General features: G+C 39.6%; 17 non-coding genes across 17 annotated transcripts; all 17 read left to right on the top strand.

The window, feature by feature from the left end:
- The first annotated feature begins 619 nt into the window (after positions 1-619).
- Positions 620-738, top strand: LOC140027046 (5S ribosomal RNA). The gene has a single exon (XR_011830999.1). It is a non-coding gene; the product is annotated as a 5S ribosomal RNA (ribosomal RNA).
- Positions 739-1,860: 1,122 nt separating this feature from the next.
- LOC140027035 (5S ribosomal RNA) lies at positions 1,861-1,979 on the top strand. Its single transcript, XR_011830988.1, has one exon. It is a non-coding gene; the product is annotated as a 5S ribosomal RNA (ribosomal RNA).
- Positions 1,980-3,101: 1,122 nt separating this feature from the next.
- On the top strand, positions 3,102-3,220 carry LOC140027024 (5S ribosomal RNA). Its single transcript, XR_011830977.1, has one exon. It is a non-coding gene; the product is annotated as a 5S ribosomal RNA (ribosomal RNA).
- Positions 3,221-4,342: 1,122 nt separating this feature from the next.
- On the top strand, positions 4,343-4,461 carry LOC140027012 (5S ribosomal RNA). Its single transcript, XR_011830965.1, has one exon. It is a non-coding gene; the product is annotated as a 5S ribosomal RNA (ribosomal RNA).
- A 1,122-nt stretch (positions 4,462-5,583) lies between these two features.
- On the top strand, positions 5,584-5,702 carry LOC140027001 (5S ribosomal RNA). Its single transcript, XR_011830954.1, has one exon. It is a non-coding gene; the product is annotated as a 5S ribosomal RNA (ribosomal RNA).
- Positions 5,703-6,824: 1,122 nt separating this feature from the next.
- LOC140026990 (5S ribosomal RNA) lies at positions 6,825-6,943 on the top strand. Its single transcript, XR_011830943.1, has one exon. It is a non-coding gene; the product is annotated as a 5S ribosomal RNA (ribosomal RNA).
- A 1,122-nt stretch (positions 6,944-8,065) lies between these two features.
- LOC140026979 (5S ribosomal RNA) lies at positions 8,066-8,184 on the top strand. Its single transcript, XR_011830932.1, has one exon. It is a non-coding gene; the product is annotated as a 5S ribosomal RNA (ribosomal RNA).
- Positions 8,185-9,306: 1,122 nt separating this feature from the next.
- On the top strand, positions 9,307-9,425 carry LOC140026968 (5S ribosomal RNA). The gene has a single exon (XR_011830921.1). It is a non-coding gene; the product is annotated as a 5S ribosomal RNA (ribosomal RNA).
- Positions 9,426-10,547: 1,122 nt separating this feature from the next.
- On the top strand, positions 10,548-10,666 carry LOC140026957 (5S ribosomal RNA). The gene has a single exon (XR_011830910.1). It is a non-coding gene; the product is annotated as a 5S ribosomal RNA (ribosomal RNA).
- Positions 10,667-11,788: 1,122 nt separating this feature from the next.
- On the top strand, positions 11,789-11,907 carry LOC140026946 (5S ribosomal RNA). The gene has a single exon (XR_011830899.1). It is a non-coding gene; the product is annotated as a 5S ribosomal RNA (ribosomal RNA).
- A 1,122-nt stretch (positions 11,908-13,029) lies between these two features.
- On the top strand, positions 13,030-13,148 carry LOC140026935 (5S ribosomal RNA). The gene has a single exon (XR_011830888.1). It is a non-coding gene; the product is annotated as a 5S ribosomal RNA (ribosomal RNA).
- A 1,125-nt stretch (positions 13,149-14,273) lies between these two features.
- Positions 14,274-14,392, top strand: LOC140026924 (5S ribosomal RNA). The gene has a single exon (XR_011830877.1). It is a non-coding gene; the product is annotated as a 5S ribosomal RNA (ribosomal RNA).
- A 1,122-nt stretch (positions 14,393-15,514) lies between these two features.
- Positions 15,515-15,633, top strand: LOC140026913 (5S ribosomal RNA). Its single transcript, XR_011830866.1, has one exon. It is a non-coding gene; the product is annotated as a 5S ribosomal RNA (ribosomal RNA).
- A 1,122-nt stretch (positions 15,634-16,755) lies between these two features.
- Positions 16,756-16,874, top strand: LOC140026901 (5S ribosomal RNA). Its single transcript, XR_011830854.1, has one exon. It is a non-coding gene; the product is annotated as a 5S ribosomal RNA (ribosomal RNA).
- A 1,122-nt stretch (positions 16,875-17,996) lies between these two features.
- LOC140026890 (5S ribosomal RNA) lies at positions 17,997-18,115 on the top strand. Its single transcript, XR_011830843.1, has one exon. It is a non-coding gene; the product is annotated as a 5S ribosomal RNA (ribosomal RNA).
- A 1,122-nt stretch (positions 18,116-19,237) lies between these two features.
- Positions 19,238-19,356, top strand: LOC140026879 (5S ribosomal RNA). The gene has a single exon (XR_011830832.1). It is a non-coding gene; the product is annotated as a 5S ribosomal RNA (ribosomal RNA).
- Positions 19,357-20,478: 1,122 nt separating this feature from the next.
- LOC140026868 (5S ribosomal RNA) lies at positions 20,479-20,597 on the top strand. Its single transcript, XR_011830821.1, has one exon. It is a non-coding gene; the product is annotated as a 5S ribosomal RNA (ribosomal RNA).
- The last annotated feature ends 114 nt before the right edge of the window (positions 20,598-20,711 follow it).

The raw sequence follows: 20,711 nt of genomic DNA, 5'->3' as shown, positions 1-20,711 counted from the left end.
TTATACTTGGACAAATAATATATTATATTATTTTTCACTTTTGTATTGTTTTAATTTATTTTATATTTTGCTTGGGATAAAACACTTTTACGGTGTTTAATTTATTTTAGATTTGATTTGGAATCATTTATTTAAATTTTTATTACTTGATTATGTAATTAGTTTTGTGAGAAATTGATTTTATTAGAAATTACAGTGATAAATTAATAAATTAAAATTAAGTTTCGGGTCATTTCGGGTCGACCCGCCGCCCCGTAAACCTGAAATTTTCGGGTTCGGGTCAGCATACCTGACCCGTCACGGGTTGGCGGGTCGGGGTTCGGGTCAACAGATTTTCTGGCGGGTCTGTTGACCCGAACCCGACCCGCCAACCTGATTTGGACCCGAATTGCCACCCCTAACTGCAAGCGTGAAGGATTGATTTCATGATAATTTAGAGTTGCGGGATGAGGGAAAAAAACAGGGTGCAAATCAATAACAAAAAAAAATATAAAGTAAATAAATAAAAGGATAAGAGGAAAATGCTTGAATTGACGCTTAAAATGAATTTCGGTCTAGAAAAGCCACACTGCTTCGCAGGACGGGGTAGTTTAAAAGAATAACGCGAAAGGAACATGGCGGGTGCGATCATACCAGCACTAATGCACCGGATCCCATCAGAACTCCGAAGTTAAGCGTGCTTGGGCGAGAGTAGTACTAGGATGGGTGACCCCCTGGGAAGTCCTCGTGTTGCACCCCTCTCTTTTTTGTTTCGAAATCCAAATTTCCTATTCGTTCTTTATCCTGTAGTAATTTAGCTCCGTCGGAACGATTGCTTAATATTTTGCTTCTTGTCGAAGCGTGAAGGAGGATCTGAAGGCGCGAGACAAATCAGGAACGGTACGGCTCGATCAAAGCCCGGATCGTCGCTCAAATTTGTCGGCGCAAATGCATCACCGCAACTAGGGGTGGCAATTTTCGACACGACACGAACCTAACACGAAATTAATGGGTTTGGGTTGAGGTTTCGGGAATTCGGGTCAGAATCGGGTTGGACCCGATGAACCCGAAAAGAAAACCGGTCGATTTCGGGTCAACCCGTGGTGACCTGATATGACCCGATATGACCCGTTTACGAATTAAAAATAATTTAATAAACATAAAAATAATTTTATCTAACTAAACTAAGTTATTCTTTTTTTCAAAGGCATTAATTACTTAATCCTAAACGAATTTATTTAATTTGTGTGAAGTTGAAATTATTGTACTTGGACAAATAATATATTATATTATTTTTCACTTTTGTATTGTTTTAATTTATTTTATATTTTGCTTGGGATAAAACACTTTTACGGTGTTTAATTTATTTTAGATTTGATTTGGAATCATTTATTTAAATTTTTATTACTTGATTATGTAATTAGTTTTGTGAGAAATTGATTTTATTAGAAATTACAGTGATAAATTAATAAATTAAAATTAAGTTTCGGGTCATTTCGGGTCGACCCGCCGCCCCGTAAACCTGAAATTTTCGGGTTCGGGTCAGCATACCTGACCCGTCACGGGTTGGCGGGTCGGGGTTCGGGTCAACAGATTTTCTGGCGGGTCTGTTGACCCGAACCCGACCCGCCAACCTGATTTGGACCCGAATTGCCACCCCTAACTGCAAGCGTGAAGGATTGATTTCATGATAATTTAGAGTTGCGGGATGAGGGAAAAAAACAGGGTGCAAATCAATAACAAAAAAAAATATAAAGTAAATAAATAAAAGGATAAGAGGAAAATGCTTGAATTGACGCTTAAAATGAATTTCGGTCTAGAAAAGCCACACTGCTTCGCAGGACGGGGTAGTTTAAAAGAATAACGCGAAAGGAACATGGCGGGTGCGATCATACCAGCACTAATGCACCGGATCCCATCAGAACTCCGAAGTTAAGCGTGCTTGGGCGAGAGTAGTACTAGGATGGGTGACCCCCTGGGAAGTCCTCGTGTTGCACCCCTCTCTTTTTTGTTTCGAAATCCAAATTTCCTATTCGTTCTTTATCCTGTAGTAATTTAGCTCCGTCGGAACGATTGCTTAATATTTTGCTTCTTGTCGAAGCGTGAAGGAGGATCTGAAGGCGCGAGACAAATCAGGAACGGTACGGCTCGATCAAAGCCCGGATCGTCGCTCAAATTTGTCGGCGCAAATGCATCACCGCAACTAGGGGTGGCAATTTTCGACACGACACGAACCTAACACGAAATTAATGGGTTTGGGTTGAGGTTTCGGGAATTCGGGTCAGAATCGGGTTGGACCCGATGAACCCGAAAAGAAAACCGGTCGATTTCGGGTCAACCCGTGGTGACCTGATATGACCCGATATGACCCGTTTACGAATTAAAAATAATTTAATAAACATAAAAATAATTTTATCTAACTAAACTAAGTTATTCTTTTTTTCAAAGGCATTAATTACTTAATCCTAAACGAATTTATTTAATTTGTGTGAAGTTGAAATTATTGTACTTGGACAAATAATATATTATATTATTTTTCACTTTTGTATTGTTTTAATTTATTTTATATTTTGCTTGGGATAAAACACTTTTACGGTGTTTAATTTATTTTAGATTTGATTTGGAATCATTTATTTAAATTTTTATTACTTGATTATGTAATTAGTTTTGTGAGAAATTGATTTTATTAGAAATTACAGTGATAAATTAATAAATTAAAATTAAGTTTCGGGTCATTTCGGGTCGACCCGCCGCCCCGTAAACCTGAAATTTTCGGGTTCGGGTCAGCATACCTGACCCGTCACGGGTTGGCGGGTCGGGGTTCGGGTCAACAGATTTTCTGGCGGGTCTGTTGACCCGAACCCGACCCGCCAACCTGATTTGGACCCGAATTGCCACCCCTAACTGCAAGCGTGAAGGATTGATTTCATGATAATTTAGAGTTGCGGGATGAGGGAAAAAAACAGGGTGCAAATCAATAACAAAAAAAAATATAAAGTAAATAAATAAAAGGATAAGAGGAAAATGCTTGAATTGACGCTTAAAATGAATTTCGGTCTAGAAAAGCCACACTGCTTCGCAGGACGGGGTAGTTTAAAAGAATAACGCGAAAGGAACATGGCGGGTGCGATCATACCAGCACTAATGCACCGGATCCCATCAGAACTCCGAAGTTAAGCGTGCTTGGGCGAGAGTAGTACTAGGATGGGTGACCCCCTGGGAAGTCCTCGTGTTGCACCCCTCTCTTTTTTGTTTCGAAATCCAAATTTCCTATTCGTTCTTTATCCTGTAGTAATTTAGCTCCGTCGGAACGATTGCTTAATATTTTGCTTCTTGTCGAAGCGTGAAGGAGGATCTGAAGGCGCGAGACAAATCAGGAACGGTACGGCTCGATCAAAGCCCGGATCGTCGCTCAAATTTGTCGGCGCAAATGCATCACCGCAACTAGGGGTGGCAATTTTCGACACGACACGAACCTAACACGAAATTAATGGGTTTGGGTTGAGGTTTCGGGAATTCGGGTCAGAATCGGGTTGGACCCGATGAACCCGAAAAGAAAACCGGTCGATTTCGGGTCAACCCGTGGTGACCTGATATGACCCGATATGACCCGTTTACGAATTAAAAATAATTTAATAAACATAAAAATAATTTTATCTAACTAAACTAAGTTATTCTTTTTTTCAAAGGCATTAATTACTTAATCCTAAACGAATTTATTTAATTTGTGTGAAGTTGAAATTATTGTACTTGGACAAATAATATATTATATTATTTTTCACTTTTGTATTGTTTTAATTTATTTTATATTTTGCTTGGGATAAAACACTTTTACGGTGTTTAATTTATTTTAGATTTGATTTGGAATCATTTATTTAAATTTTTATTACTTGATTATGTAATTAGTTTTGTGAGAAATTGATTTTATTAGAAATTACAGTGATAAATTAATAAATTAAAATTAAGTTTCGGGTCATTTCGGGTCGACCCGCCGCCCCGTAAACCTGAAATTTTCGGGTTCGGGTCAGCATACCTGACCCGTCACGGGTTGGCGGGTCGGGGTTCGGGTCAACAGATTTTCTGGCGGGTCTGTTGACCCGAACCCGACCCGCCAACCTGATTTGGACCCGAATTGCCACCCCTAACTGCAAGCGTGAAGGATTGATTTCATGATAATTTAGAGTTGCGGGATGAGGGAAAAAAACAGGGTGCAAATCAATAACAAAAAAAAATATAAAGTAAATAAATAAAAGGATAAGAGGAAAATGCTTGAATTGACGCTTAAAATGAATTTCGGTCTAGAAAAGCCACACTGCTTCGCAGGACGGGGTAGTTTAAAAGAATAACGCGAAAGGAACATGGCGGGTGCGATCATACCAGCACTAATGCACCGGATCCCATCAGAACTCCGAAGTTAAGCGTGCTTGGGCGAGAGTAGTACTAGGATGGGTGACCCCCTGGGAAGTCCTCGTGTTGCACCCCTCTCTTTTTTGTTTCGAAATCCAAATTTCCTATTCGTTCTTTATCCTGTAGTAATTTAGCTCCGTCGGAACGATTGCTTAATATTTTGCTTCTTGTCGAAGCGTGAAGGAGGATCTGAAGGCGCGAGACAAATCAGGAACGGTACGGCTCGATCAAAGCCCGGATCGTCGCTCAAATTTGTCGGCGCAAATGCATCACCGCAACTAGGGGTGGCAATTTTCGACACGACACGAACCTAACACGAAATTAATGGGTTTGGGTTGAGGTTTCGGGAATTCGGGTCAGAATCGGGTTGGACCCGATGAACCCGAAAAGAAAACCGGTCGATTTCGGGTCAACCCGTGGTGACCTGATATGACCCGATATGACCCGTTTACGAATTAAAAATAATTTAATAAACATAAAAATAATTTTATCTAACTAAACTAAGTTATTCTTTTTTTCAAAGGCATTAATTACTTAATCCTAAACGAATTTATTTAATTTGTGTGAAGTTGAAATTATTGTACTTGGACAAATAATATATTATATTATTTTTCACTTTTGTATTGTTTTAATTTATTTTATATTTTGCTTGGGATAAAACACTTTTACGGTGTTTAATTTATTTTAGATTTGATTTGGAATCATTTATTTAAATTTTTATTACTTGATTATGTAATTAGTTTTGTGAGAAATTGATTTTATTAGAAATTACAGTGATAAATTAATAAATTAAAATTAAGTTTCGGGTCATTTCGGGTCGACCCGCCGCCCCGTAAACCTGAAATTTTCGGGTTCGGGTCAGCATACCTGACCCGTCACGGGTTGGCGGGTCGGGGTTCGGGTCAACAGATTTTCTGGCGGGTCTGTTGACCCGAACCCGACCCGCCAACCTGATTTGGACCCGAATTGCCACCCCTAACTGCAAGCGTGAAGGATTGATTTCATGATAATTTAGAGTTGCGGGATGAGGGAAAAAAACAGGGTGCAAATCAATAACAAAAAAAAATATAAAGTAAATAAATAAAAGGATAAGAGGAAAATGCTTGAATTGACGCTTAAAATGAATTTCGGTCTAGAAAAGCCACACTGCTTCGCAGGACGGGGTAGTTTAAAAGAATAACGCGAAAGGAACATGGCGGGTGCGATCATACCAGCACTAATGCACCGGATCCCATCAGAACTCCGAAGTTAAGCGTGCTTGGGCGAGAGTAGTACTAGGATGGGTGACCCCCTGGGAAGTCCTCGTGTTGCACCCCTCTCTTTTTTGTTTCGAAATCCAAATTTCCTATTCGTTCTTTATCCTGTAGTAATTTAGCTCCGTCGGAACGATTGCTTAATATTTTGCTTCTTGTCGAAGCGTGAAGGAGGATCTGAAGGCGCGAGACAAATCAGGAACGGTACGGCTCGATCAAAGCCCGGATCGTCGCTCAAATTTGTCGGCGCAAATGCATCACCGCAACTAGGGGTGGCAATTTTCGACACGACACGAACCTAACACGAAATTAATGGGTTTGGGTTGAGGTTTCGGGAATTCGGGTCAGAATCGGGTTGGACCCGATGAACCCGAAAAGAAAACCGGTCGATTTCGGGTCAACCCGTGGTGACCTGATATGACCCGATATGACCCGTTTACGAATTAAAAATAATTTAATAAACATAAAAATAATTTTATCTAACTAAACTAAGTTATTCTTTTTTTCAAAGGCATTAATTACTTAATCCTAAACGAATTTATTTAATTTGTGTGAAGTTGAAATTATTGTACTTGGACAAATAATATATTATATTATTTTTCACTTTTGTATTGTTTTAATTTATTTTATATTTTGCTTGGGATAAAACACTTTTACGGTGTTTAATTTATTTTAGATTTGATTTGGAATCATTTATTTAAATTTTTATTACTTGATTATGTAATTAGTTTTGTGAGAAATTGATTTTATTAGAAATTACAGTGATAAATTAATAAATTAAAATTAAGTTTCGGGTCATTTCGGGTCGACCCGCCGCCCCGTAAACCTGAAATTTTCGGGTTCGGGTCAGCATACCTGACCCGTCACGGGTTGGCGGGTCGGGGTTCGGGTCAACAGATTTTCTGGCGGGTCTGTTGACCCGAACCCGACCCGCCAACCTGATTTGGACCCGAATTGCCACCCCTAACTGCAAGCGTGAAGGATTGATTTCATGATAATTTAGAGTTGCGGGATGAGGGAAAAAAACAGGGTGCAAATCAATAACAAAAAAAAATATAAAGTAAATAAATAAAAGGATAAGAGGAAAATGCTTGAATTGACGCTTAAAATGAATTTCGGTCTAGAAAAGCCACACTGCTTCGCAGGACGGGGTAGTTTAAAAGAATAACGCGAAAGGAACATGGCGGGTGCGATCATACCAGCACTAATGCACCGGATCCCATCAGAACTCCGAAGTTAAGCGTGCTTGGGCGAGAGTAGTACTAGGATGGGTGACCCCCTGGGAAGTCCTCGTGTTGCACCCCTCTCTTTTTTGTTTCGAAATCCAAATTTCCTATTCGTTCTTTATCCTGTAGTAATTTAGCTCCGTCGGAACGATTGCTTAATATTTTGCTTCTTGTCGAAGCGTGAAGGAGGATCTGAAGGCGCGAGACAAATCAGGAACGGTACGGCTCGATCAAAGCCCGGATCGTCGCTCAAATTTGTCGGCGCAAATGCATCACCGCAACTAGGGGTGGCAATTTTCGACACGACACGAACCTAACACGAAATTAATGGGTTTGGGTTGAGGTTTCGGGAATTCGGGTCAGAATCGGGTTGGACCCGATGAACCCGAAAAGAAAACCGGTCGATTTCGGGTCAACCCGTGGTGACCTGATATGACCCGATATGACCCGTTTACGAATTAAAAATAATTTAATAAACATAAAAATAATTTTATCTAACTAAACTAAGTTATTCTTTTTTTCAAAGGCATTAATTACTTAATCCTAAACGAATTTATTTAATTTGTGTGAAGTTGAAATTATTGTACTTGGACAAATAATATATTATATTATTTTTCACTTTTGTATTGTTTTAATTTATTTTATATTTTGCTTGGGATAAAACACTTTTACGGTGTTTAATTTATTTTAGATTTGATTTGGAATCATTTATTTAAATTTTTATTACTTGATTATGTAATTAGTTTTGTGAGAAATTGATTTTATTAGAAATTACAGTGATAAATTAATAAATTAAAATTAAGTTTCGGGTCATTTCGGGTCGACCCGCCGCCCCGTAAACCTGAAATTTTCGGGTTCGGGTCAGCATACCTGACCCGTCACGGGTTGGCGGGTCGGGGTTCGGGTCAACAGATTTTCTGGCGGGTCTGTTGACCCGAACCCGACCCGCCAACCTGATTTGGACCCGAATTGCCACCCCTAACTGCAAGCGTGAAGGATTGATTTCATGATAATTTAGAGTTGCGGGATGAGGGAAAAAAACAGGGTGCAAATCAATAACAAAAAAAAATATAAAGTAAATAAATAAAAGGATAAGAGGAAAATGCTTGAATTGACGCTTAAAATGAATTTCGGTCTAGAAAAGCCACACTGCTTCGCAGGACGGGGTAGTTTAAAAGAATAACGCGAAAGGAACATGGCGGGTGCGATCATACCAGCACTAATGCACCGGATCCCATCAGAACTCCGAAGTTAAGCGTGCTTGGGCGAGAGTAGTACTAGGATGGGTGACCCCCTGGGAAGTCCTCGTGTTGCACCCCTCTCTTTTTTGTTTCGAAATCCAAATTTCCTATTCGTTCTTTATCCTGTAGTAATTTAGCTCCGTCGGAACGATTGCTTAATATTTTGCTTCTTGTCGAAGCGTGAAGGAGGATCTGAAGGCGCGAGACAAATCAGGAACGGTACGGCTCGATCAAAGCCCGGATCGTCGCTCAAATTTGTCGGCGCAAATGCATCACCGCAACTAGGGGTGGCAATTTTCGACACGACACGAACCTAACACGAAATTAATGGGTTTGGGTTGAGGTTTCGGGAATTCGGGTCAGAATCGGGTTGGACCCGATGAACCCGAAAAGAAAACCGGTCGATTTCGGGTCAACCCGTGGTGACCTGATATGACCCGATATGACCCGTTTACGAATTAAAAATAATTTAATAAACATAAAAATAATTTTATCTAACTAAACTAAGTTATTCTTTTTTTCAAAGGCATTAATTACTTAATCCTAAACGAATTTATTTAATTTGTGTGAAGTTGAAATTATTGTACTTGGACAAATAATATATTATATTATTTTTCACTTTTGTATTGTTTTAATTTATTTTATATTTTGCTTGGGATAAAACACTTTTACGGTGTTTAATTTATTTTAGATTTGATTTGGAATCATTTATTTAAATTTTTATTACTTGATTATGTAATTAGTTTTGTGAGAAATTGATTTTATTAGAAATTACAGTGATAAATTAATAAATTAAAATTAAGTTTCGGGTCATTTCGGGTCGACCCGCCGCCCCGTAAACCTGAAATTTTCGGGTTCGGGTCAGCATACCTGACCCGTCACGGGTTGGCGGGTCGGGGTTCGGGTCAACAGATTTTCTGGCGGGTCTGTTGACCCGAACCCGACCCGCCAACCTGATTTGGACCCGAATTGCCACCCCTAACTGCAAGCGTGAAGGATTGATTTCATGATAATTTAGAGTTGCGGGATGAGGGAAAAAAACAGGGTGCAAATCAATAACAAAAAAAAATATAAAGTAAATAAATAAAAGGATAAGAGGAAAATGCTTGAATTGACGCTTAAAATGAATTTCGGTCTAGAAAAGCCACACTGCTTCGCAGGACGGGGTAGTTTAAAAGAATAACGCGAAAGGAACATGGCGGGTGCGATCATACCAGCACTAATGCACCGGATCCCATCAGAACTCCGAAGTTAAGCGTGCTTGGGCGAGAGTAGTACTAGGATGGGTGACCCCCTGGGAAGTCCTCGTGTTGCACCCCTCTCTTTTTTGTTTCGAAATCCAAATTTCCTATTCGTTCTTTATCCTGTAGTAATTTAGCTCCGTCGGAACGATTGCTTAATATTTTGCTTCTTGTCGAAGCGTGAAGGAGGATCTGAAGGCGCGAGACAAATCAGGAACGGTACGGCTCGATCAAAGCCCGGATCGTCGCTCAAATTTGTCGGCGCAAATGCATCACCGCAACTAGGGGTGGCAATTTTCGACACGACACGAACCTAACACGAAATTAATGGGTTTGGGTTGAGGTTTCGGGAATTCGGGTCAGAATCGGGTTGGACCCGATGAACCCGAAAAGAAAACCGGTCGATTTCGGGTCAACCCGTGGTGACCTGATATGACCCGATATGACCCGTTTACGAATTAAAAATAATTTAATAAACATAAAAATAATTTTATCTAACTAAACTAAGTTATTCTTTTTTTCAAAGGCATTAATTACTTAATCCTAAACGAATTTATTTAATTTGTGTGAAGTTGAAATTATTGTACTTGGACAAATAATATATTATATTATTTTTCACTTTTGTATTGTTTTAATTTATTTTATATTTTGCTTGGGATAAAACACTTTTACGGTGTTTAATTTATTTTAGATTTGATTTGGAATCATTTATTTAAATTTTTATTACTTGATTATGTAATTAGTTTTGTGAGAAATTGATTTTATTAGAAATTACAGTGATAAATTAATAAATTAAAATTAAGTTTCGGGTCATTTCGGGTCGACCCGCCGCCCCGTAAACCTGAAATTTTCGGGTTCGGGTCAGCATACCTGACCCGTCACGGGTTGGCGGGTCGGGGTTCGGGTCAACAGATTTTCTGGCGGGTCTGTTGACCCGAACCCGACCCGCCAACCTGATTTGGACCCGAATTGCCACCCCTAACTGCAAGCGTGAAGGATTGATTTCATGATAATTTAGAGTTGCGGGATGAGGGAAAAAAACAGGGTGCAAATCAATAACAAAAAAAAATATAAAGTAAATAAATAAAAGGATAAGAGGAAAATGCTTGAATTGACGCTTAAAATGAATTTCGGTCTAGAAAAGCCACACTGCTTCGCAGGACGGGGTAGTTTAAAAGAATAACGCGAAAGGAACATGGCGGGTGCGATCATACCAGCACTAATGCACCGGATCCCATCAGAACTCCGAAGTTAAGCGTGCTTGGGCGAGAGTAGTACTAGGATGGGTGACCCCCTGGGAAGTCCTCGTGTTGCACCCCTCTCTTTTTTGTTTCGAAATCCAAATTTCCTATTCGTTCTTTATCCTGTAGTAATTTAGCTCCGTCGGAACGATTGCTTAATATTTTGCTTCTTGTCGAAGCGTGAAGGAGGATCTGAAGGCGCGAGACAAATCAGGAACGGTACGGCTCGATCAAAGCCCGGATCGTCGCTCAAATTTGTCGGCGCAAATGCATCACCGCAACTAGGGGTGGCAATTTTCGACACGACACGAACCTAACACGAAATTAATGGGTTTGGGTTGAGGTTTCGGGAATTCGGGTCAGAATCGGGTTGGACCCGATGAACCCGAAAAGAAAACCGGTCGATTTCGGGTCAACCCGTGGTGACCTGATATGACCCGATATGACCCGTTTACGAATTAAAAATAATTTAATAAACATAAAAATAATTTTATCTAACTAAACTAAGTTATTCTTTTTTTCAAAGGCATTAATTACTTAATCCTAAACGAATTTATTTAATTTGTGTGAAGTTGAAATTATTGTACTTGGACAAATAATATATTATATTATTTTTCACTTTTGTATTGTTTTAATTTATTTTATATTTTGCTTGGGATAAAACACTTTTACGGTGTTTAATTTATTTTAGATTTGATTTGGAATCATTTATTTAAATTTTTATTACTTGATTATGTAATTAGTTTTGTGAGAAATTGATTTTATTAGAAATTACAGTGATAAATTAATAAATTAAAATTAAGTTTCGGGTCATTTCGGGTCGACCCGCCGCCCCGTAAACCTGAAATTTTCGGGTTCGGGTCAGCATACCTGACCCGTCACGGGTTGGCGGGTCGGGGTTCGGGTCAACAGATTTTCTGGCGGGTCTGTTGACCCGAACCCGACCCGCCAACCTGATTTGGACCCGAATTGCCACCCCTAACTGCAAGCGTGAAGGATTGATTTCATGATAATTTAGAGTTGCGGGATGAGGGAAAAAAACAGGGTGCAAATCAATAACAAAAAAAAATATAAAGTAAATAAATAAAAGGATAAGAGGAAAATGCTTGAATTGACGCTTAAAATGAATTTCGGTCTAGAAAAGCCACACTGCTTCGCAGGACGGGGTAGTTTAAAAGAATAACGCGAAAGGAACATGGCGGGTGCGATCATACCAGCACTAATGCACCGGATCCCATCAGAACTCCGAAGTTAAGCGTGCTTGGGCGAGAGTAGTACTAGGATGGGTGACCCCCTGGGAAGTCCTCGTGTTGCACCCCTCTCTTTTTTGTTTCGAAATCCAAATTTCCTATTCGTTCTTTATCCTGTAGTAATTTAGCTCCGTCGGAACGATTGCTTAATATTTTGCTTCTTGTCGAAGCGTGAAGGAGGATCTGAAGGCGCGAGACAAATCAGGAACGGTACGGCTCGATCAAAGCCCGGATCGTCGCTCAAATTTGTCGGCGCAAATGCATCACCGCAACTAGGGGTGGCAATTTTCGACACGACACGAACCTAACACGAAATTAATGGGTTTGGGTTGAGGTTTCGGGAATTCGGGTCAGAATCGGGTTGGACCCGATGAACCCGAAAAGAAAACCGGTCGATTTCGGGTCAACCCGTGGTGACCTGATATGACCCGATATGACCCGTTTACGAATTAAAAATAATTTAATAAACATAAAAATAATTTTATCTAACTAAACTAAGTTATTCTTTTTTTCAAAGGCATTAATTACTTAATCCTAAACGAATTTATTTAATTTGTGTGAAGTTGAAATTATTGTACTTGGACAAATAATATATTATATTATTTTTCACTTTTGTATTGTTTTAATTTATTTTATATTTTGCTTGGGATAAAACACTTTTACGGTGTTTAATTTATTTTAGATTTGATTTGGAATCATTTATTTAAATTTTTATTACTTGATTATGTAATTAGTTTTGTGAGAAATTGATTTTATTAGAAATTACAGTGATAAATTAATAAATTAAAATTAAGTTTCGGGTCATTTCGGGTCGACCCGCCGCCCCGTAAACCTGAAATTTTCGGGTTCGGGTCAGCATACCTGACCCGTCACGGGTTGGCGGGTCGGGGTTCGGGTCAACAGATTTTCTGGCGGGTCTGTTGACCCGAACCCGACCCGCCAACCTGATTTGGACCCGAATTGCCACCCCTAACTGCAAGCGTGAAGGATTGATTTCATGATAATTTAGAGTTGCGGGATGAGGGAAAAAAACAGGGTGCAAATCAATAACAAAAAAAAATATAAAGTAAATAAATAAAAGGATAAGAGGAAAATGCTTGAATTGACGCTTAAAATGAATTTCGGTCTAGAAAAGCCACACTGCTTCGCAGGACGGGGTAGTTTAAAAGAATAACGCGAAAGGAACATGGCGGGTGCGATCATACCAGCACTAATGCACCGGATCCCATCAGAACTCCGAAGTTAAGCGTGCTTGGGCGAGAGTAGTACTAGGATGGGTGACCCCCTGGGAAGTCCTCGTGTTGCACCCCTCTCTTTTTTGTTTCGAAATCCAAATTTCCTATTCGTTCTTTATCCTGTAGTAATTTAGCTCCGTCGGAACGATTGCTTAATATTTTGCTTCTTGTCGAAGCGTGAAGGAGGATCTGAAGGCGCGAGACAAATCAGGAACGGTACGGCTCGATCAAAGCCCGGATCGTCGCTCAAATTTGTCGGCGCAAATGCATCACCGCAACTAGGGGTGGCAATTTTCGACACGACACGAACCTAACACGAAATTAATGGGTTTGGGTTGAGGTTTCGGGAATTCGGGTCAGAATCGGGTTGGACCCGATGAACCCGAAAAGAAAACCGGTCGATTTCGGGTCAACCCGTGGTGACCTGATATGACCCGATATGACCCGTTTACGAATTAAAAATAATTTAATAAACATAAAAATAATTTTATCTAACTAAACTAAGTTATTCTTTTTTTCAAAGGCATTAATTACTTAATCCTAAACGAATTTATTTAATTTGTGTGAAGTTGAAATTATTGTACTTGGACAAATAATATATTATATTATTTTTCACTTTTGTATTGTTTTAATTTATTTACGGTGTTTAATTTATTTTAGATTTGATTTGGAATCATTTATTTAAATTTTTATTACTTGATTATGTAATTAGTTTTGTGAGAAATTGATTTTATTAGAAATTACAGTGATAAATTAATAAATTAAAATTAAGTTTCGGGTCATTTCGGGTCGACCCGCCGCCCCGTAAACCTGAAATTTTCGGGTCCGGGTCAGCATACCTGACCCGTCACGGGTTGGCGGGTCGGGGTTCGGGTCAACAGATTTTCTGGCGGGTCTGTTGACCCGAACCCGACCCGCCAACCTGATTTGGACCCGAATTGCCACCCCTAACTGCAAGCGTGAAGGATTGATTTCATGATAATTTAGAGTTGCGGGATGAGGGAAAAAAACAGGGTGCAAATCAATAACAAAAAAATATATAAAGTAAATAAATAAAAGGATAAGAGGAAAATGCTTGAATTGACGCTTAAAATGAATTTCGGTCTAGAAAAGCCACACTGCTTCGAATTTCGGTCTAGAAAAGCCACACTGCTTCGCAGGACGGGGTAGTTTAAAAGAATAACGCGAAAGGAACATGGCGGGTGCGATCATACCAGCACTAATGCACCGGATCCCATCAGAACTCCGAAGTTAAGCGTGCTTGGGCGAGAGTAGTACTAGGATGGGTGACCCCCTGGGAAGTCCTCGTGTTGCACCCCTCTCTTTTTTGTTTCGAAATCCAAATTTCCTATTCGTTCTTTATCCTGTAGTAATTTAGCTCCGTCGGAACGATTGCTTAATATTTTGCTTCTTGTCGAAGCGTGAAGGAGGATCTGAAGGCGCGAGACAAATCAGGAACGGTACGGCTCGATCAAAGCCCGGATCGTCGCTCAAATTTGTCGGCGCAAATGTATCACCGCAACTAGGGGTGGCAATTTTCGACACGACACGAACCTAACACGAAATTAATGGGTTTGGGTTGAGGTTTCGGGAATTCGGGTCAGAATCGGGTTGGACCCGATGAACCCGAAAAGAAAACCGGTCGATTTCGGGTCAACCCGTGGTGACCTGATATGACCCGATATGACCCGTTTACGAATTAAAAATAATTTAATAAACATAAAAATAATTTTATCTAACTAAACTAAGTTATTCTTTTTTTCAAAGGCATTAATTACTTAATCCTAAACGAATTTATTTAATTTGTGTGAAGTTGAAATTATTATACTTGGACAAATAATATATTATATTATTTTTCACTTTTGTATTGTTTTAATTTATTTTATATTTTGCTTGGGATAAAACACTTTTACGGTGTTTAATTTATTTTAGATTTGATTTGGAATCATTTATTTAAATTTTTATTACTTGATTATGTAATTAGTTTTGTGAGAAATTGATTTTATTAGAAATTACAGTGATAAATTAATAAATTAAAATTAAGTTTCGGGTCATTTCGGGTCGACCCGCCGCCCCGTAAACCTGAAATTTTCGGGTCCGGGTCAGCATACCTGACCCGTCACGGGTTGGCGGGTCGGGGTTCGGGTCAACAGATTTTCTGGCGGGTCTGTTGACCCGAACCCGACCCGCCAACCTGATTTGGACCCGAATTGCCACCCCTAACTGCAAGCGTGAAGGATTGATTTCATGATAATTTAGAGTTGCGGGATGAGGGAAAAAAACAGGGTGCAAATCAATAACAAAAAAATATATAAAGTAAATAAATAAAAGGATAAGAGGAAAATGCTTGAATTGACGCTTAAAATGAATTTCGGTCTAGAAAAGCCACACTGCTTCGCAGGACGGGGTAGTTTAAAAGAATAACGCGAAAGGAACATGGCGGGTGCGATCATACCAGCACTAATGCACCGGATCCCATCAGAACTCCGAAGTTAAGCGTGCTTGGGCGAGAGTAGTACTAGGATGGGTGACCCCCTGGGAAGTCCTCGTGTTGCACCCCTCTCTTTTTTGTTTCGAAATCCAAATTTCCTATTCGTTCTTTATCCTGTAGTAATTTAGCTCCGTCGGAACGATTGCTTAATATTTTGCTTCTTGTCGAAGCGTGAAGGAGGATCTGAAGGCGCGAGACAAATCAGGAACGGTACGGCTCGATCAAAGCCCGGATCGTCGCTCAAATTTGTCGGCGCAAATGTATCACCGCAACTAGGGGTGGCAATTTTCGACACGACACGAACCTAACACGAAATTAATGGGTTTGGGTTGAGGTTTCGGGAATTCGGGTCAGAATCGGGTTGGACCCGATGAACCCGAAAAGAAAACCGGTCGATTTCGGGTCAACCCGTGGTGACCTGATATGACCCGATATGACCCGTTTACGAATTAAAAATAATTTAATAAACATAAAAATAATTTTATCTAACTAAACTAAGTTATTCTTTTTTTCAAAGGCATTAATTACTTAATCCTAAACGAATTTATTTAATTTGTGTGAAGTTGAAATTATTATACTTGGACAAATAATATATTATATTATTTTTCACTTTTGTATTGTTTTAATTTATTTTATATTTTGCTTGGGATAAAACACTTTTACGGTGTTTAATTTATTTTAGATTTGATTTGGAATCATTTATTTAAATTTTTATTACTTGATTATGTAATTAGTTTTGTGAGAAATTGATTTTATTAGAAATTACAGTGATAAATTAATAAATTAAAATTAAGTTTCGGGTCATTTCGGGTCGACCCGCCGCCCCGTAAACCTGAAATTTTCGGGTCCGGGTCAGCATACCTGACCCGTCACGGGTTGGCGGGTCGGGGTTCGGGTCAACAGATTTTCTGGCGGGTCTGTTGACCCGAACCCGACCCGCCAACCTGATTTGGACCCGAATTGCCACCCCTAACTGCAAGCGTGAAGGATTGATTTCATGATAATTTAGAGTTGCGGGATGAGGGAAAAAAACAGGGTGCAAATCAATAACAAAAAAATATATAAAGTAAATAAATAAAAGGATAAGAGGAAAATGCTTGAATTGACGCTTAAAATGAATTTCGGTCTAGAAAAGCCACACTGCTTCGCAGGACGGGGTAGTTTAAAAGAATAACGCGAAAGGAACATGGCGGGTGCGATCATACCAGCACTAATGCACCGGATCCCATCAGAACTCCGAAGTTAAGCGTGCTTGGGCGAGAGTAGTACTAGGATGGGTGACCCCCTGGGAAGTCCTCGTGTTGCACCCCTCTCTTTTTTGTTTCGAAATCCAAATTTCCTATTCGTTCTTTATCCTGTAGTAATTTAGCTCCGTCGGAACGATTGCTTAATATTTTGCTTCTTGTCGAAGCGTGAAGGAGGATCTGAAGGCGCGAGACAAATCAGGAACGGTACGGCTCGATCAAAGCCCGGATCGTCGCTCAAATTTGTCGGCGCAAATGTATCACCGCAACTAGGGGTGGCAATTTTCGACACGACACGAACCTAACACGAAATTAATGGGTTTGGGTTGAGGTTTCGGGAATTCGGGTCAGAATCGGGTTGGACCCGATGAACCCGAAAAGAAAACCGGTCGATTTCGGGTCAACCCGTGGTGACCTGATATGACCCGATATGACCCGTTTACGAATTAAAAATAATTTAATAAACATAAAAATAATTTTATCTAACTAAACTAAGTTATTCTTTTTTTCAAAGGCATTAATTACTTAATCCTAAACGAATTTATTTAATTTGTGTGAAGTTGAAATTATTATACTTGGACAAATAATATATTATATTATTTTTCACTTTTGTATTGTTTTAATTTATTTTATATTTTGCTTGGGATAAAACACTTTTACGGTGTTTAATTTATTTTAGATTTGATTTGGAATCATTTATTTAAATTTTTATTACTTGATTATGTAATTAGTTTTGTGAGAAATTGATTTTATTAGAAATTACAGTGATAAATTAATAAATTAAAATTAAGTTTCGGGTCATTTCGGGTCGACCCGCCGCCCCGTAAACCTGAAATTTTCGGGTCCGGGTCAGCATACCTGACCCGTCACGGGTTGGCGGGTCGGGGTTCGGGTCAACAGATTTTCTGGCGGGTCTGTTGACCCGAACCCGACCCGCCAACCTGATTTGGACCCGAATTGCCACCCCTAACTGCAAGCGTGAAGGATTGATTTCATGATAATTTAGAGTTGCGGGATGAGGGAAAAAAACAGGGTGCAAATCAATAACAAAAAAATATATAAAGTAAATAAATAAAAGGATAAGAGGAAAATGCTTGAATTGACGCTTAAAATGAATTTCGGTCTAGAAAAGCCACACTGCTTCGCAGGACGGGGTAGTTTAAAAGAATAACGCGAAAGGAACATGGCGGGTGCGATCATACCAGCACTAATGCACCGGATCCCATCAGAACTCCGAAGTTAAGCGTGCTTGGGCGAGAGTAGTACTAGGATGGGTGACCCCCTGGGAAGTCCTCGTGTTGCACCCCTCTCTTTTTTGTTTCGAAATCCAAATTTCCTATTCGTTCTTTATCCTGTAGTAATTTAGCTCCGTCGGAACGATTGCTTAATATTTTGCTTCTTGTCGAAGCGTGAAGGAGGATCTGAAGGCGCGAGACAAATCAGGAACGGTACGGCTCGATCAAAGCCCGGATCGTCGCTCAAATTTGTCGGCGCAAATGTATCACCGCAACTAGGGGTGGCAATTTTCGACACGACACGAACCTAACACGAAATTAATGGGTTTGGGTTGAGGTTTCGGGAATTCGGGTCAGAATCGGGTTGGACCCGATGAACCCGAAAAGAAAACCGGTCGATTTCGGGTCAACCCGTGGTGACCTGATATGACCCGATATGACCCGTTTACGAATTAAAAATAATTTAATAAACATAAAAATAATTTTATCTAACTAAACTAAGTTATTCTTTTTTTCAAAGGCATTAATTACTTAATCCTAAACGAATTTATTTAATTTGTGTGAAGTTGAAATTATTATACTTGGACAAATAATATATTATATTATTTTTCACTTTTGTATTGTTTTAATTTATTTTATATTTTGCTTGGGATAAAACACTTTTACGGTGTTTAATTTATTTTAGATTTGATTTGGAATCATTTATTTAAATTTTTATTACTTGATTATGTAATTAGTTTTGTGAGAAATTGATTTTATTAGAAATTACAGTGATAAATTAATAAATTAAAATTAAGTTTCGGGTCATTTCGGGTCGACCCGCCGCCCCGTAAACCTGAAATTTTCGGGTCCGGGTCAGCATACCTGACCCGTCACGGGTTGGCGGGTCGGGGTTCGGGTCAACAGATTTTCTGGCGGGTCTGTTGACCCGAACCCGACCCGCCAACCTGATTTGGACCCGAATTGCCACCCCTAACTGCAAGCGTGAAGGATTGATTTCATGATAATTTAGAGTTGCGGGATGAGGGAAAAAAACAGGGTGCAAATCAATAACAAAAAAATATATAAAGTAAATAAATAAAAGGATAAGAGGAAAATGCTTGAATTGACGCTTAAAATGAATTTCGGTCTAGAAAAGCCACACTGCTTCGCAGGACGGGGTAGTTTAAAAGAATAACGCGAAAGGAACATGGCGGGTGCGATCATACCAGCACTAATGCACCGGATCCCATCAGAACTCCGAAGTTAAGCGTGCTTGGGCGAGAGTAGTACTAGGATGGGTGACCCCCTGGGAAGTCCTCGTGTTGCACCCCTCTCTTTTTTGTTTCGAAATCCAAATTTCCTATTCGTTCTTTATCCTGTAGTAATTTAGCTCCGTCGGAACGATTGCTTAATATTTTGCTTCTTGTCGAAGCGTGAAGGAGGATCTGAAGGCGCGAGACAAATCAGGAACGGTACGGCTCGATCAAAGCCCGGATCGTCGCTCAAATTTGTCGGCGCAAATGTATCACCGCAACTAGGGGTGGCAATTTTCGACACGACACGAACCTAACACGAAATTAATGGGTTTGGGTTGAGGTTTCGGGAATTCGGGTCAGAATCGGGTTGGACCCGATGAACCCGAAAAGAAAACCGGTCGATTTCGGGTCAACCCGTGGTGACCTGATATGACCCGATATGACCCGTTTACGAATTAAAAATAATTTAATAAACATAAAAATAATTTTATCTAACTAAACTAAGTTATTCTTTTTTTCAAAGGCATTAATTACTTAATCCTAAACGAATTTATTTAATTTGTGTGAAGTTGAAATTATTATACTTGGACAAATAATATATTATATTATTTTTCACTTTTGTATTGTTTTAATTTATTTTATATTTTGCTTGGGATAAAACACTTTTACGGTGTTTAATTTATTTTAGATTTGATTTGGAATCATTTATTTAAATTTTTATTACTTGATTATGTAATTAGTTTTGTGAGAAATTGATTTTATTAGAAATTACAGTGATAAATTAATAAATTAAAATTAAGTTTCGGGTCATTTCGGGTCGACCCGCCGCCCCGTAAACCTGAAATTTTCGGGTCCGGGTCAGCATACCTGACCCGTCACGGGTTGGCGGGTCGGGGTTCGGGTCAACAGATTTTCTGGCGGGTCTGTTGACCCGAACCCGACCCGCCAACCTGATTTGGACCCGAATTGCCACCCCTAACTGCAAGCGTGAAGGATTGATTTCATGATAATTTAGAGTTGCGGGATGAGGGAAAAAAACAGGGTGCAAATCAATAACAAAAAAATATATAAAGTAAATAAATAAAAGGATAAGAGGAAAATGCTTGAATTGACGCTTAAAATGAATTTCGGTCTAGAAAAGCCACACTGCTTCGCAGGACGGGGTAGTTTAAAAGAATAACGCGAAAGGAACATGGCGGGTGCGATCATACCAGCACTAATGCACCGGATCCCATCAGAACTCCGAAGTTAAGCGTGCTTGGGCGAGAGTAGTACTAGGATGGGTGACCCCCTGGGAAGTCCTCGTGTTGCACCCCTCTCTTTTTTGTTTCGAAATCCAAATTTCCTATTCGTTCTTTATCCTGTAGTAATTTAGCTCCGTCGGAACGATTGCTTAATATTTTGCTTCTTGTCGAAGCGTGAAGGAGGAT

The sequence above is a fragment of the Coffea arabica genome, chromosome 11e, assembly GCF_036785885.1.
Source record: "Coffea arabica cultivar ET-39 chromosome 11e, Coffea Arabica ET-39 HiFi, whole genome shotgun sequence".
Lineage (NCBI taxonomy): Eukaryota > Viridiplantae > Streptophyta > Magnoliopsida > Gentianales > Rubiaceae > Coffea > Coffea arabica.
This window is presented reverse-complemented; position numbering and strand designations above follow the sequence as displayed.